The sequence below is a fragment of the Tamandua tetradactyla genome, chromosome 1 (assembly GCF_023851605.1).
Source record: "Tamandua tetradactyla isolate mTamTet1 chromosome 1, mTamTet1.pri, whole genome shotgun sequence".
NCBI lineage: Eukaryota > Metazoa > Chordata > Mammalia > Pilosa > Myrmecophagidae > Tamandua > Tamandua tetradactyla.
The window spans coordinates 20488964-20499666 of NC_135327.1; the positions used below are offsets into that span (position 1 = coordinate 20488964).

General features: G+C 56.5%; 1 long non-coding RNA gene across 1 annotated transcript; it reads left to right on the forward strand.

Moving 5' to 3' along the window:
- Positions 1-323: 323 nt before the first annotated feature.
- Positions 324-9787, forward strand: LOC143683723 (uncharacterized). The gene is made up of 3 exons (XR_013175626.1): positions 324-461; positions 1531-1652; positions 9629-9787. It is a non-coding gene; the product is annotated as an uncharacterized LOC143683723 (long non-coding RNA).
- Positions 9788-10703: the final 916 nt, after the last annotated feature.

Sequence of the window (10703 nt, forward strand, 5' to 3'; positions counted from 1 at the left end):
TTAAGGGGCAGCTCCTGGCAAGGGGGGTCAGCAGAGGATTCAGGACCCCAGAGTGGCCCCGTTACGAGCTTCTGTGCTACCCTGCTACTGGGCAGGTGAGCTCAGGGAGATCCCTTCACTGCTCTGGGCCTCAGTTTCACCCATCTGAAGACAGCATTAGAGAAGACCCCTGCCTCATTTGCTGGAAGGAGTGAATGAGGGAGCTCAGCCCCTGACACAAGGGGGCTATTATTACAATTGCAATTGCCAGTGAGGTGGCAGATGGGTGGGGAGGGGTTAGGGGGAGAGGGTGCTGGGAGGAGGGGGCAGAAGTCTGGGGAGGAGCCGAGCACCTGTGAGGGTGACCTTGGGGAGGACGCCTGGTCTCTGTCTCACAGAAGCTGGCATCACTCTGGCCTCTGGGGTCAGCCGGGCTGGGCATCCGCCCAGAGCCTCCAGGCAGCTGCGCTCCCTGCCTAGAGGTGGGAGGGAGTATGGCCTCCCAAGAGCGAGCCCCTCAGCCCTGCCCACAGCTTGGCTGTGCAGGGGGCAGATCCAAGGACAAATAAAGCCCTTGGCCCCTGTGCTGACTGACTCCCAGCCCTTCCAGAGGCCCTCACTTTGCAGGCTATACATGCACCTGACAGCTGGAGGTTCACCCAGCTGCGTGACGAGCAAGGCCAGACAACCCTTTCCTGCCCCAAAGCCACTCTTGTCCTGGGCCTCACCCCATGAAGACCTCCATCAGCTCTGTCAGGGAGCTGTTCTCGGTCTCCAGGGGCAGATGAGGAAACTGAGACTTGGGTGGACCCATGGGCCAACTCACGGTCCAGTGAGTGGGCAGGGCCAAGAGGCCAAGACCAGACAGCCAGACTGTCCACCTGCTGCCACTTGGGTTCCAGGGACCCGTAGGGCCAGGGACAGAAGACAGGGCTCCACCCTGGGAAGAGGACACGGAGGCACTGGGGCATTATCAGTGCCCACCACCCATGCCCGCAGGCCCACTGCCTGTCAGCACTGGTGCCCGAGGCTGCCAGTGTCTGCTTTTTCCCAGAGTCTCCCAGGAGCTCCGTGGCAGGCCCATTTATCATGCAAAGGCCAGCAGGCTCAGGCTGACTCCCCTCCATCGTCCCAGGAGCTACAGCCTAGGGACAGGGTCCCACTGGGAACGCCCCAGAGCAGGGTCGGTGGTCTGCCCCTACAGTGGGTGGGCGAGGGTCCTGAGCTGCTTCCGGGCAGCCCGCTCACTTGCTTGGCGGCGTTTGCCATAATTATCCAGCCGTCCCCTTCAAGTGTACGGCAACCATAGCAACAGACAGATGTTCTGTCCCAGCCAGGGTCCACAGTGAGCCAGGAGCCAAGCACAAAATTTAACCCCTTCCAGCCCAGGCAGGCAAGGGCACAGCCGGACGGTGGGCCTCAAGGCCCCAGGCCAAGCACCCAACCTCTCTGGGCCTCGAGGTAACTCCCGAGGACCCCTTTATCTCTGGTGCTTGCTCTTCTCTGCTTGTCCCCTTCCACCCATGCAACCCATTTCTTCCTTCTCCCCAGAACTAAAAGACAGTGGTGAGTGGTGGAGGTAGTGTCTGAATGGCTGGAGGGAGACTGGCTGAGCCCCGAGTACGAGTTCTGGGGCAGGTTGAAGAGCAGACTGAAGCAGGACGGAGAGTCAGGTGAGCCACGCCAGGCTCTGGCCTTGCCTCTGCCTCTCTTTCCTCTGTGACCTTGGGCAAGTGACTAGCCCTCTCTGAATCTCAGTTGCTGCCTCAGTATAAGGAGGGGGCTGGGCTCACATGCTCTTGTCCCACAAATATTTACGGATTCCCTTCTATGCGTGAGGCCCTGAGGAGACTCCATGGAGGGCTCATGCCTGTGGGGGGAGGGTGCTGACCATATCAGGTAAACAAGCATTGGGTGGTGGTCAGTTTTGTTCCAGGCCACAAAGGAGCCTGAAAGGGCAAGGTGGTGGGTTAGCCTCCTTGAGAGAGGGTAGGGTAGTTGGAAATGCCCCCGCTGTGGTGACATTTGGGCTGAGCTGGAGCCTGCCATGCGAGGGTTGGGGTCAAGCATCCTGGCAGAGAGAGTGGGGTTGGGGGGTGGGCAGGGTGGCAAAGGCCATGGATGGGGCGGATGTGCTCGGCCATCTGGGGGACGGCGAGGAAGCCTGGGTGGTGAACGCAGAGGGAGCAGCAGGGCAGAAGTTGGGGTCCCAGCATTGGCCCATCATGCGGCGCCCCTCGAGGGCCCTGCAGAGTTTGCATTTCATTCTCCCTGCGCAAACAGTCTGAGCAGGGGGCGACCTGGTCTGACTCACACTTGGTCCCGGGTCGTTGGCTGATTCCAGTGGCGACATCTCCTGTCCCAGCCGGTCAGCCTGACTCCAGCAAATAGGGCCTCCCCCAAGGGCCAGTGGCTCAGCCAAGGGCGCAGGGAACACTGGCTCGCAGGGGCCCCAGCTCCCTGGGCTTTGCCCCATGGCTAGTGGGCTGAGCCAGTTTCCAGAGGCTCCTGACTGAGCAGGGCCCCAGCTGGGTGAGTGATTAATAAGCAGAGCCTGGGTGAGCCTGGGAGAGTGGCCGGAGGGGGTGGGGCACCCCCAAGTCTCCAGCCCCAAATCCCAGCAGACTCCAGCCCAGCCCCTCCTCTTCCACCTCCTGGTTTGGGGGCCTTGGTCAAGTCGTTATGCTTCCCTAGGCCTCAGTTTACCCTCCTGGAAAAAGGCTTAGTAAGATCCCCCCACCCCCACCCCACACATACACCCCATTTCCAACCCCTGCCTCTCTCGGCTCTTCCCTATTCACTCAACTCTGGCCTCACTTGTTGGTTTGTGAAAACCCCCAGCTCAGGCCTATCTGGGGGCCTTTGCAACGGCTGCTCCTCTCTGGATCGCTCTCCCTCCAACGCTCCGCCCTTTGAGTTCCCGAGTCTCTGTTCAAACGCCACCGCCTCCTGGGGCCGCCGCCCTATCACTTTGCATCTCTTTAGCCTGCTTTACTATCCAAAGCACTCACAGCGCTCATTCATTTATTCAGCACTTACCGTGTGCCTGGCACTGCCCTAGGTGCCCGGGATAGAGCCGGGGACAGAAGAGACAATCAGACAGGCCCTGGCCTCTGCTTCCCAGAGGGCATGTCAGGTGGGCGAGGCGGACAACAAAACAAAGCAGAGCAGAGGGGTGGGGATATTTGCGGACAGGTGGTAGTGTGAATCTCGGTGGTCAGGGGAGGCTGCGCAGAGCAGGGGACGTCTGAGCAGAGACCTGAAGACGCAAGAGGCAGGGGTCCAGGGTTCTGGGGGAGAAGGGGCAGGCAGGAGGTATTTTTGCCCCTGCCATGAGAACGTGCCTCCAGCAGGCAGCACTAGGTGTGTCTTCGGTATGGTGCCCAGCGCATAGTAGGTGCTTCCAAGAGCCTGGCATTTTCCTGGTGGGTGCTTGGAGGATTGTGGGATGCGCACAGAGCTGCTCGCATGGGGCCTGCATGCAGTGGGCCTGCAGGAAACACACCCACTGTAGCCGGGAGCCTGGGAGCCAACGTGTCGTGGAACACAGGGCACCTGGAGAGACGGGCAGCGTTCTGTGGGGTCAGATGGTGGCGAGACGGGGCAGGTGAGGAAGAGACGGGAGCAGCCGCCCTGGTCTGCAGGGGCCTTGCATGCCATCTTGGGCATTGGAAGGGCTTGGAGGGGGGCATGGCAGGGTCAAGGGTTCTAAAAGACCCCTCTGGCATCTGTCCTGTCCATTGTGGAGAGCGGAGGTGGCTCTGGGTGGGGCCAAGAGAGGGATGGGAGGCAGGCAGATGAGTTAGAAGCAGAGGCAAGGCTCTGGCCAGAGCGGAAGGGCCACCAGGAAGGTCCGCAGGGTACCTGGGGCCGGAGAAGGCCGAGGTCCTCAGACTCGGGGCCAGCCCTGCGCGTCCGCCCATCCATCCATTGCCCCATCCGCCTGCTCACCTACCAGATGCTCAGGCCAGGACGGGGCACCAATGCAGGGCAGAAATCCTGCCTGGGGGAGGGATCACTAAATCACCCAAGGGGATGTGAGAAGTGGGGGTGCTAAGGAGAAAACACGAGGTGTCGGCAGCAGGTTGGAAGTTTGGCTAGGCCACCCGGGAAGGCCTCCCCAGAAGGAGACTTTTGCATGAAGACCTAGAACGCAGGACGTGGGGCCAGCTGTGGGGGAAGAACATTCCAGAAGGCAGACACCCCGAGGCGGCAGTGGGCCTGACACTCCTGGTGAGGAACCAGGGGAGGGCTGGACAGGGAGGGGTGGGACGCAGGCGGGAGTGGCCAGGGCGGGGCAGGGCCTGCAAGTTCTCTAGGGTCTGATGCTGGAGAACAGGGATGGGGCTGGAGGGAGCTCCAGGGAAGGTGGAGGCCGGCCCGAGGGAGGCCGAGGGGATGGCGCTGCGGCGTGGGCTTATAGTTAGAGCTGGCTGGACACGCTGACGGATTGGATGTGGGAGGGAGAGGAGCAGAGCTCAGATGTAACCACTTTCTTTGGCCTGAGCTGTGGAAAGAATGGAGTTGCCATCACGGGATGAGAAAGGTGGGGCAGATCAAAGGGCAAGTCCCAGCAGTCAGATGGAACCAGGTAAACCAGAAGGTTCTGCTGATGGCCGGGGGAAGAAGGCACCTGAGGGGGCCCCAGCCAGCTAACGGCGTTGGAAACTGCCAGTGGGTTAAGGACAGGACCGAGGGCTGGCCCTTGAATTTTTGTTGTTGCTGCCTCCTTTTGCTTTTCTTTTCTTCTCTCTTTTTTTTAATCTTTTAATTTTTTAAAAATAAAAACAACATACAAACACAAACATTCTTACCATACGATCATTCCATTCTTGGTATATAATCAGTAATTCACAATATCATCACATAGTTGTATATTCATCACCATGATCATTTCTTAGAACATTTGCATCAATTCAGAAAAAGAAAACAGAAAAAAAAAACCTCACACATACCATACCCCTTCCCTCCTTCTCACTGACTGCTCGCATTTCCATCTACCCTATATAATTTAGCCTTTGTTTCCCCTATCTTTTTCTATATCCCTTACCACTCCCTTTCATTGATCACTAGCATTTCAAGCTACTAAATTTATTTTAACATTTGTTCCTCCATTAGTTATTTATTTTTAATTCCTATGCTTTACACATCTGTCTGTACTGTAGATAAAAGGAGCATCAGACACAAGGTTTTCACAATCACACAGTCACATTGTGAAAGCCATATCATTATACAATCACCTTCAAGAAACATGGCTACTGGAACACAGCTCTACATTTTCAGGCAGTTCCCTCCAGCCTCTCCATTACATCTTGAATAGCAAGGTGATATCTACTTAATGCTTAAGAATAACTCCTGGATAACCTCTCGACTCTGTTTGGAATCTCTCAGCCATTGACACTTACATTTTGTCTCATTTCTCTCTTCCCCCTTTCAGTTGAGAAGGTTTTCTTAATCCCTTGATGCTGAGTCCCAGCTCATTCTAGGATTTCTGTCCCACGATGCCAGGAAGTCATGTCCCACGTAGAGAGGGAAAGGCAGTGAGCTTGCTTGTCGTGTTGGCTGAGAGAGAGAGATGGCCCTTGGATTTAGCATTGCAGGGGACCTTGGTTTCATGGGGAGGGTGGGGGGAGAGCCAAAATGGAGTGGGCTCAAGAGAGAAGAGAAATTGGAGACAGCAGGAGAAGTAACATTTCAAGGAGTTTTTCTGTAAAAGGCCGGAGAGAAATGGGGCAGCAGCTAGAGGAGGATATGGGCTTAGAGAAGTGTCTTTTTAAGATGAATAAGAACTAGCAGTTTGTACATGGTTAGGATTGATCTGGCAGAGTGAGAAACATTGATGAGTTCTGAGAGCAGGGAGAGCTGCTGGAGAAACGTCTTAGGGTGGGCGAGAAGAGAAGGGGTCACTGCATCCTTGCCACAGCCTAGGAGGTGAGTGTTATTATCCCTTCTTTACTGCTGGGGAAACTGCAGCCCAGAGAGGTTGGTTCTCCTGCCCAAGGTCACACAGCTGGGCAGTAACAGTGAATCTTGGCATCTCTACCGAGGGCACTTCTCAGCCTGGGCTGATACCTTGCTTGACAAATAAGGTCTAGAGAGGGTCAGCTACTAGTCTCAGGTCACAGGCAGGTTGGTGGCCAAGTCAGGAGGTCAATTTGACAAGACATGGCTAGATGTGGGAGGAGAGGTAGTAGGAGGTGTCAAAAGCGGCTGTCTGGGGGGTTGGAGGTGCCACTCCCTGGACTGGGAACTGAGAGGAGGAGCAGGTTTTGAAGGGAAGACACTGAGCTCAGTCTGGGATGAGCACAAATTTTCCCATTTGCAAAATGGGGCTAATCATAGGGCCGACCTCACTGAGCCATCATGAAGCTCAAACGGGATGACGTAGATAAAGCTTTTGGAATGGGGTTCAGCACCCAGTAAATGCCACCTAAGGAGCTTGTCCTCATTATTCCAAGTCTGTCTGGTCGGATGGGCAGTGGGACTTCCACACAAACACGTGCTCGAGCAGCCGGCTTGTCCGGGAGCCGGCCTGGTGGTGTGCTCGGGCCACATGGAGCCTTCGGGGCCCTTCTGGAGGAGCCTCAGCTCCGGAGTTGAAGACTTAGCCTTCAGGGGACCCCAGGGGCCTTAGGAAACTCTAAGAGGGGGCCTGTGAGGGAGGGGAGAGGCCCTGGGTGAGCCTGAGGGCTGTGTCTATAGGGCAGGTGTCCTGTCCTCACTTTTGGGAGCTCTAGAAACTTAGGACACACCCATCCCCCCCCACCCCCACATACACTCTGAGTGACCCGGGTAGGTGGCACGAGTGAGTGCTGGGGCTGAGTCAGCAGGGACAGGCCCCCGACCAGCTGTGCTCTAACATGCTGTGTGAACAGGTTGAGGTAAGGTCCCCCCGCGGCCTGGTGTGCCAGCATTTGGCACTTCTTGATCCCACGAGCCAGCACGTGCTCAGCTACGCCTGGGGAGGCCTGCTTCCCACGGGGCAGGAGCAGGCGGAGAGTGCAGTAACCATGGTCGGAAGGGTCCCTCCTGCCCCAGGCTCGCCCCAGCCTGGCATCTCGGGTGACCTGTGCTTTACTGGTCTGGGACAGAGAAGCCGGGGGTCCCATTTTCTGAGTGTCCTTATTTTACACATCAGCAGTCTGAGGTTGAGAGGAAACATAGCTCACCTACCCTCAGAGCTCTTCTCTTGCCACAATTCCAGCCCACGCCGTGACCCCCCTGCCCCCTGAAGAGCTGGCTCTCAGGGTGCAGACACCAGATCCTCAAGAAGGTACAACTACCTCTGCCCACAGTTCCCCTGTTCAGTGCCTCCCTGTTCTGGGCCCTGGGGACACCAAGAAGACTCAGATGGGATTCCAATCTTGGGAGGCTTCCTGGAGGAGGCAGCTGAGATGGAACTAGAGAGCAAAAGTAGCTGTTACCGTTTTTGAGCAACAGCCATGGGCTTTGGGACATCGTCTCATCATATCTTCCCAGCTCCCCAAAACATGCAGACATCACCCCATTTTACAAATGAGCCCTGAAGTGACCCCAGGGTCACATGCTTTATGACAGGTATCTGAACCCATTCCCTAGGCCCTGGCAAGCCACCGTCCCCAGACTAATGAGGCCAGGGAAGACCCTCCACCCCATCAGCCTCAACCTGGGAGGCCCAGGTCTTCCTCAGGCCAAGTGTCCCCAGCACCCAGTTTCACTTCCCAAAACACAGGCCTATTTTGGATCCCGCTGACTTCCTTTCTCCCCCATGGCCGTTCGGGCTCCAAGTACAGGGCAACTGTAAAATGGACCGGCGCCCCCGGGCCTTTCCCAATGCCCCTCTTACACCACTGCCCGGGAGTGGGTGGATCTGCTGGGGCTGCCACTTCTTCCAGCCGGACCCACCCTGGCTCCTTGGGGCGGGGATGACCACAGCGGGGCCGATGGGTGCTGCTGCCCTGCCAGCCTCCTCCCGGCTCCCCGCTGCATGCCAGCTCCCAGCTGCTGTGCCCAGCCCACCCCCAGCCTGGGCCCCACAGGGTGGGAAGTCCGGGTCGGGGTCCTAGTCCTGGCCCCACTGCATCGCGACCTCCTGACCTCAAGCAAATAGTTTCCCTTCCTGGACCTTAGTTTCCTTCTTTGTGATCAGAGACTAAGGTGACCTCCTGCCAAGAGCTGCTTTGAGAATCATGCAAGGTTCCACTGAGTTTAGCAGCACATCGTCACTGAGCATCTAGCACGCACCAGGGGCTGATCTCGGCACTGGCGATTCCAAGAGCGCTGCCCTCCGAAAGCTGAAATCCTAGTGGAGGGTGAGAAGGGGAAGGGAAGGCTAAGGATAAACGGCATGAATAAGTCGATTAAATAGTATATTCGAAAGTGATGCAAATTAGGGAGAAAATGAAGCTGAGAAGGGATGTGTGCGATGGGAGGAGGGGCTTGCAATTTTAAATAGGATGTTCAGGAGAAGCGAGAAGGGGACGTGGCTGACATGAAGGAGGTGTTGGAGCCGGCCCTGCAGACATCTGTGGAAGGGTGTTCCAGGCAGAGGGAACAGCATGTGCAAATCCCCTGAGGCAAGGACACCCAGGAGGAATTTGAAGAACGGCAGGAAGGAGAGTGTGTTGCAGCCGAGGGAGCAAGGGCAAGAGGCGGGGGGGCAGAGGACCAGATGGGGACAAGGGAGGCCAGATCAAGACGGCCTTGAGAGCCATGGCTAGGGCTTTCTGCCGAGGGAGATGGGGAGCCACGGGAGGCTTCAGAGCAGGGGGAGGACGTGATCTGATTTTAGCCAAATCCCTCTCAAGCAGAGCATGGAACGGGCTGGTGTGACAATCCTGGTGGTGGCATGGAATGGAGGGTGGTGAGATGTGGTCAGATTCTGGTTATATTTTGAAGGTGAAACCAAAAGTGTTTGCTGATAGATCAGATGTAGGGGGTGAGAAAGGCGAGGGGCCAAGGATGACTTCAAGGTGTTTGGCCTGTACCCCTGGAAGAAGGGTCGCACTTTCTGAGATGTGGAAGGCAGCAGGAGGAACAGGCTTGGGGGGAAACCAGGAGCTTGGGTTGCTGACACGTTCTGTTGAGATGCCCATCGGCTGTCTGAGTGGTAGGTCGACTTGGCAGGTGGGTGGGCAGGTCTGTAAGTCTGGGGAGGGTCCAGGCTTGGGCACAAGGCATCAGCTTGCCCCCCACCTTGGGTCCCCCATTTCCATCCCACTCTCCTGCAGGCCAGTCAGCCCTGACAGCCAGAAGGATCTCTTAAGAACCTAAATCAGATTATTTCTAGACTTCTCCAATCCAACTCCTTGCCTTGGCCCCCAGAACCCCTGTCTGGCCTGGCCCCAGCCCACTTTTCCAGTCTCGTTTTACCCTTCAGCAGCTCTGGCCTGAGTTCAACTTTGCCCCAGCCTCAGGGCCTTTGTACTTGCTGTGCCTCTCCCTGGTACTCGCTTCTCCCAGACTTTGCACAGCTGGCTTCTTACCAGTCAGGTGCCACCTCCTCAGAGAGGCCCTCCCTGACCTTCTGTTTAAACCCTCAGCACCCACCATGTCCCATTTTATGCTGTCACTCTGGCTTAGATTCCTGACAGAATTTGTTACAGACTGCAATGATCACTGATCATCTTTATAGGAACGTTTTTGTGTTAGCTTCTGTCTTTCTTTCTAGGTGTGGAGTCCATGAGGGACAGAGACCACGTCTGTTCTATCACTCCTGGATGTCCGGTGCTGAGAATGGTGCCATAAACTATTAGTTCAAGGAATATTTCTGTCCCTTTGTTCTACTTACTCAAACTGGATTTTCTACATTTTACGGAGGAGGAAACTGAGGCACAGAGAAGTAAAGTGGTCCACTCAAATTCACACACCTGGTGAGTGGTAGAGCTGGGATTCAAACCCACTTGGCCTGGTGCTGTTCTGCAGCTCCTCAGACCCTCAGGGCACTCCCTCCCGGAGCTATCCTCTCCCAGAGTGTGTCCCGTGGTGTGATCTTCGCCCAAAGGCACAGGGCAATCCTGGGATCGAACCCAGGGGTCCTCTCCCCCATCCCAGCGGGAGAAAGGTCTAGGAGTTCAAGAACCACAGGTTCCCATCCACATCTCACTGCTGACTTCTGGAGGGACCTAGGGCCAATCTCTTCCCCCTATGCCTCAGTCTCCTCCTCTGTTACATGGAGATTAGAAAACCCTTCCAGCTGTTTCAATCCTGGGGTCCTAACCCAGCACATGCCATGCACGTGTTGTGTGACCTTCCTCCAGCAGGCATGCCTCTCGGGGTTGCCCTCCTTGTCTGAGGAAATGGAGCTGACACTACCTGCCCTTCTCGAGCGCTGGGGACGGCTGGGAGAGCAGAGGTGCAGGTGTGCACTGCAAACAGCACGCACCCATCGGGGGTCCCAATGCACCTGCCAGCCCACCTCTGAAGGCAGAACCGGTTGTCGGAAGAGAGGGAACACGCTGGGTCCTCAAAAGCCTCCCCTCTTCTCCTCCCCAAGTCTGGCTCTGCTCCACGTGGGTGCCCGGAGAGAAGACCTTTGGGGAGCCGAGGGGGCCCTTTACTTCCCCAATTGCCCCCAAAGAATGGGAAGTTCAATCAGCCATTCATTCAACAGCTATTTGTTGAGCATCTGTTCTGCCAGGCCCTGCGCTGGGCACTGGGAACATGGTCAGGACTAAGACAGATCCAGTCCCTCTCCTTGTATAATTCGCAATCTGAAGAGAGGGAGATAGCAGTCAAAAAACCAC